Below are 6,379 nucleotides of genomic sequence, written 5' to 3'. Positions count from 1 at the left end.
ACCCTCAGGCAATCAGATATTGCAATCCACAGCTGGACCTGCTGTCCCTTCTTTGGCCAAGAGAGGACCCCCCAGCTCCTTCCCACCTAGGTATCTTGCCTGGAGTATGAAAACTGATGAGTCTTTTCTCTTCTCTTTGACTAGAGAGCTCTCCTTTTCCTAACAAGGCCTCTGGAGCATTCGGAGAGACTCTTCTGCAGGCAATTTGCATTTGCATTTGTCACTATTAATATATTTGAATGATACATTTTTAAGAATGTTCCTTTCTGCTTTATGGAATTGTTTGTGTGTGTCGTTTGTTTGCGTATATCTCTTGGAGCTTTAGTATTTTCTTGTTTGTATGAAATGTAACATTTACATATTATATCATTATTGAAGCATATTTTGCATGTTGTATTATATGCACAGTCAATGATACTTTAGCAAATTTGCCAGATTGTCTAAACATGACCAGAAATAAGGTTTAGAACATTTTTACCAGCCCATTAAAATTCCTAATGTCCCTTAATTATTAATCTTTCCCCTGTAGTCCTATCGCCTTCTACCCAGACACCCCTAATCTACATCTGTCTTCTCAGAATATTTTATACAAATTGGAATTCGGAAATACGTGGTATCATTTATCAGGCTTCTTTCACTTAGCATGCATCCAACATCCACTCTTTTTGCCATTAAATAGTATTTCACTTTAAAAACATGCCATTGCTAAGTCTAACGATCCCCAGATGGACATTTAAGATGGTTTCAAATTTTGGCTTAGAGGAATTCTGCTAAGAATAGTCCTGTGTAAGTCTCTGCGTGGATATTTAATATTTAACACTTGGCATTTGTCATCAATTTAATATCAAAACGTAAATTATGTTTGTCTATTTATATAGTTATTATCAAGATGAAATACAGTGTATGAAGCAGAATTACCAGTTCTGTTTTTTTCCATTCAAATTTCCTTTATTATTTCTTATAGATACTACACTTGATCTTAGCCAAAAGGCCGAGAACTGATATTATTTCTTATAGCATAACTGTGTACATTCATGCAATCATGGGGTACAGTGTGCTGTTTTCAAATACATTTTGAAATACTCTCATCAAACTGGTTAACATAGCCTTCATGTCATTTTCTTAGTTATTGAGTTAAGACATTCATACTCTGCTTTTAGAAAGGTTCACTTGTACCCTTGTGGTTTATCTTATAAGAATGACTAGTTCTTTATCCAGTTTTCGTATTTTCCTTTTGAGACAAATTACAAATCAAAATGTGAAGATTTGCTTCTGATTTTCCATGTTTTTCTCACTTACAATATGAGTTATTATACCCATCTAGTGTCTTTTTGGAGAATTTCTCTGTTGTCTTTTCTATAACTATTTCTCCTTGCAATCCCCAAAGCTTGTCACTTCTTACCTTATCCATCTCACTAATTTGTCAACTAGTGACTTTTATTCTGCTAACAATTTTGTTTTCAATGTATTTTCATTTTATTTGACTCAGACCCTTTTAATAATTCTGCTGTCAGCTTATCTTGCCCTCGCCCTGTAACTCCTAGTTCATATTATTTTCCATCTTATTCAGCTTATTGAGTAAAGTCCCAGATTTTTATCTTTTTTCTCATTTTGTGTGCATTCTGAGTTAATGTTATAGCCCATATTTATTCACCCACTCAGTTCTTCTGTTTTTTTGTTCATAAAAGGAGAATAATAATAATACCTACCACATTAATTTATAGTCGAGAATAGTGACAAATCGCTCCCCAATAGATGGATAGATAGGACGGGACCTGGAACACAATCAATATTCAAATATGGTCTATACTGAGGCAAATACTGAGATATTTCCTCGCAGAACCATGCATACCTAAGCCTGAACTTAAAATGACAAATAGTATTTTATTGTATAAGCATTCCATTTCTGTATCTATCAACATTACTATCAAACAAATAAGAAAGAGTAATTTAATATGCGCCAGAATTTCTCTTAGAACTGAAAGTATACACGGGCCACATTAAGTTTTTTATACATTTTAAATTATTTAATATCATTTAATTGCAATATAATTCATATGATGCAATCTCCTCTCCCTCACTGAGAAAACTAAATTTCCTAAAGATTAAGCAACTTTCTGACAGTCCAACAGCAATACGAACTTACAAGGCGTGGAACTGTGTTTCCATCTTAAAACTGTTTAAAAATATAACCCCTATTCTCAGTGTATGTATTATACTCACATTCATTATAATAAATAATGGATAAAAACTATTCAGTCAGGTCACATAATTTTTGGATTTTACTTTACTATTTTTTTTTTTTTTATAATTCCTCTAGTAAAAACCAGATATTATGGGCTTCATTATGCCCTAAAAATGTGTAGAAGTACCCGGATGCCCCGCTCACATGCTAGCTCAGGATGCCACTCCAAGTTGTACCGAGCACTAATGATTCATTTCTTGTCCAAGAACCTTCTCTATCTCCAAGGCCTTTCTACAATGCGGTTCCAAAAAGTAAACATTTTAAAAAGCAGCCTTCAACTACTTCTTCCCTTTCAGACATGAAAATAATGAAGATACTTTTATAATCTTTTGACGTTCCCCAGGGGGACTGAGTCCTAGATACACAGAGTGATAATTTTCTCATTAACACTAATTAATATACTGTTTTATTATTATTTTTCCTGTTAAACTTTACCTCTGGTTCACTAGTGCTTCCTGGGATCAAATCCTTTCCTAAATAAACTATGTGCATTCAAGTCCATGTCTCAAGATCAGATTCTGAGGGAATACAACCTATGACAAGGGGATTTATTGTGAAAATATAAATTGTTTCAATATTTGTATGAATTCCTGTATGGTGCATGATGGATTATTAAGTTAATTGACTTACCTTTTATGTTTATTGCTTTATATTTGATGTGAATTAAGAATTGATTTATAAGAAGAAAACTCAATGGTTTTTGTCAGTGTTTTTGTTTTCTTTTAATTGGATCACATAAAGGCTTATAAAACTAAAAATTCTGCCAAGTAGGGATTTAATTTCTAGTCATTAGACATGTAAATAATTAGGCATAGTTTTTAATATACTATTTTCTATTATATCTAAATATTTATTATAAATACCTAGTCTATTAATATTCATGTCCCTTTAATAAATATCGCCAGAAATAATTGCAACAGAACATTGCATTTGAATACATTAACAGTGATGTCGGTGCTATTATTGTAGTTTAATTGAAATTAAAACCATGTGTGCATATCTTTATAGTAAGCATAGATTTTTCTGTTATCAATTTTTAAATTTTTCTTCCACAGGAATGATAAAATCCTTTGGGTGTGAGGTCTCATCAATGCAAATATGTGAAGTATATAATTTGACTCCAGGGGTTGGAGTTAAACATTTGTCTAATTGGGTTTTTACATATTTGGGGGAAGAATCACTCTGATCATCCGGAGACTGTTAGAGATTCCGAAATTAGTAATAGACCCGAGACATAACTAAACACCCGAGATGTGCTTGCTCTCCTGTTTGTTCTTGGAAGTGTTTCATTTCTGGAGAAGCATCCCGCCGCTCTGGTTGCCTTTTTCAGAGCTTGCTCAAATTCCATGAGGACTTCTTTTGGATCGCTTGCCACAAAGATTACATTCTCTTTGGAGTTCAGATACCATACATCAAAACACTCGAGCTTTTGCAAGTTTTCTCTCAACAGGGGAAATATATTCCCTGCAAACTAAAGGCAAAGTCAAAAGAGCAATAAACAACTTTCTAACTTTCTTCTCCTACTTTCCATCATTAAAACATCTGACTGCACTGTACCCCTTCTTATCCAGTGCGCTTCATCACTACGTGGGGGACATGAATATTATAAACATATAACATTTTAGTAAGTAAATTCATGTTGTTTGTTTTTTCTTGGTTCATGGCTTTTTAAAATATAAGTGAGACACAATCTTAAGATTGTTCTGAGAACAAATTTTTTTTTAAATTTAAATATGGCATGTTTCAAAACAGACAAAAAATGAACTTTTCTGGAATAATATAATGCAAAGCTATAAATAAAAGCAAGTCACACGTCTGCTTAGTTAATTGTGCCTGATCTACTCACGATTTTTTTTAACCTTCCCTTTTAAACAGGAAATTTCTGAGTTCCAAAAACGATTTATAGCTATTCAAGTCGTTTTCTTGCATATACCTAATTTTGAGAGAGTTATGATGATGATGCTAAATAAGGCTGTATTTTATAAGTTCTTTCATTTCTAATTATAAATTTTATCTTTTGTTTTTTCCATTTATGTAGGTTTGTGGCTTATCTTTTCTCCATGAGCTTGCCTCTTCATTTCCCCTTGTTCTGCTTCATCCCGTTTGTTGCTTTTAATCTTACATTTTATCTGACATTACTATCCCCATTCTTACTTTTCCTCTGTTTACATTCGCCTGTTATCTACTTGCTCATTTGTTAATTTTAACCTTTAATTTCCACCATGCTGAGGATATCGTAAACAACTTCTAGGCTTTTAAAAAAATCTATTGTTTGGAGAAGAGCCTCTCTCTGTCTCCAAGGCTGCAGCGCAGTAACATCATCATGGTTCACTGCAACCTCAAACTCCTGGGCTCAAGCCATTCTCTTGTCTCAGCCTCCCAAGGGTAGACGACAGGCGGGCACAGTCAAGTCTAGCAACTTTCTCTTTTTTGTAGAGATGGGGTCTCACGATTGTTCAGGCTGATCTTGAACTCCTGGGTTCAAGCAATCCTCTCACCTTAGCTTAACAAAGTGCTAAGATTATAGGCTTGAGCCATCACGTTGGCCTAGCTTTTTCTTTTCTTTTCTTTTTTCACAGTTTTTGGCTGGGGCTGGGTTTGAACTCCCCACCTCTGGCATATGGGACCAGTGCCCTGCTCCTTTGAGCCACAGGCACTGCCCTAGGCTCTTTCTTTTTAAAACTTTAATCTAACAGTTTCTGTATTTTAGTGGAAGTATTAATAATTAGTCACTTAAACTATTATGTTAGTTTATTTGAATGTTGGATTTTATTTTGGTTCATGTTTGTTCCTTATTATACTTTTTGGTTTCTTCATTTTCACTTCATTTGTTTTTGCTTCTTTCTTGACGGTGCCCTTCCATTCATTTTCTCTTCCTTGCTAATAGGAATATCTACTGCAAATTTCCATCTATTTATAGTTACGTTGGCTTCCCCTGATCTTATAATCAAGCACTCTGTCCCAAAAGTGTGCCCATGAAATAGACTCAAACCCACTACAATTTCTCTACACGCTAATAGAATAGATCTCCCCGAGATTTCCATTTCCAATACTCTCATTTCTCTTTGTTTTTGACACTCTCTTTTTCCATTCTTGAGGTACCGCTGTAATTCATTCTTTTCCCTCCCTCTCTTAACTTCTCTCTCTCAGTACTTTGCTTTTCTGGAGACAAAATCGTGCCAATTTCCTCTACAATAGCTACTTCTATTTTAAAGGTTCTCTGTAACTTTGATTTTCCCCATTTCTAGGCAGGCTCTCCTTTCCACAAGCATATCTCACAAATCCATTGCTCACTTTTTCCTATCTTCTTATTTTCTTATCTTAAAGTCTTTATTATTTTATGTAATGTTTGATTAGAATCTTTTTTCAAATATTTTACCTAGTTCAGAGTGTGATGGTGATATATACTCTCAGGATTCTTTTATTATATCACTTATGTTTTTTCTCCAACAGATAATATACTCAGGATAAAATCCTGATTTGCCCATTATATATTGACACTATTCGACTGTTGTTTAGCCTCTAGTATTGCAAAAGGTAAGCGCTTTGTCGATCTGATCAATGAATATGTATTTTCCTTTCCAGGTAAATTGTTTTGTTTCTATCTGGAAGCTTAGGATATTTTCTTTTCAAACTAATGCAATTTTATTAGGATTTGCATTGTTACATCTTTAGCCTAGAACTCAGGAAGCCTGTCAGTCTATAAACTGGTATACTGAAATCTCTTTCTATAAAGGTAATAAAAGAATCACAAGGTGGGAACTATAGGAGGACCATGGACGGTGCAAAGGTACAGGCATGGTTAAAAAGGTACATAACCAGCCATTGTTCTCTAGCTTGCTTTTCTGTAATTGCTTGGTACTTAGGAGTCATAGAACTCCAGGGTCCCTAACCTGCGGGCTGTGGACCTGCGTGGTCTGTGGCCTGTTAGGAACCGGGACACTCAGCAGGAGGAGAGTGGTGGGCGAGTGAGCAAAGAAGCTTCGTCTGTATTTATAGCCACTCATTATCACCTGAGCTTCACCTCTTATTAGATTCCCCCCCCACCCCCCTATCTGGTCCCTGGAAAAATTGTCTTCCATGAAACTAGTCCCTGGTGTGAAAAAGGTTGGGCCCCTGATGACTGCTGATAAT

General features: G+C 34.9%; 1 pseudogene; it reads right to left on the bottom strand.

Moving 5' to 3' along the window:
- Window positions 1-872: 872 nt before the first annotated feature.
- On the bottom strand, window positions 873-1,003 carry LOC111723335 (annotated as a pseudogene).
- Between the last annotated feature and the right edge of the window lie 5,376 nt (window positions 1,004-6,379).

This window comes from Otolemur garnettii, unplaced genomic scaffold (assembly GCF_000181295.1).
Source record: "Otolemur garnettii isolate 467f Iridium unplaced genomic scaffold, OtoGar3 scaffold00010, whole genome shotgun sequence".
NCBI lineage: Eukaryota > Metazoa > Chordata > Mammalia > Primates > Galagidae > Otolemur > Otolemur garnettii.
This window is presented reverse-complemented; position numbering and strand designations above follow the sequence as displayed.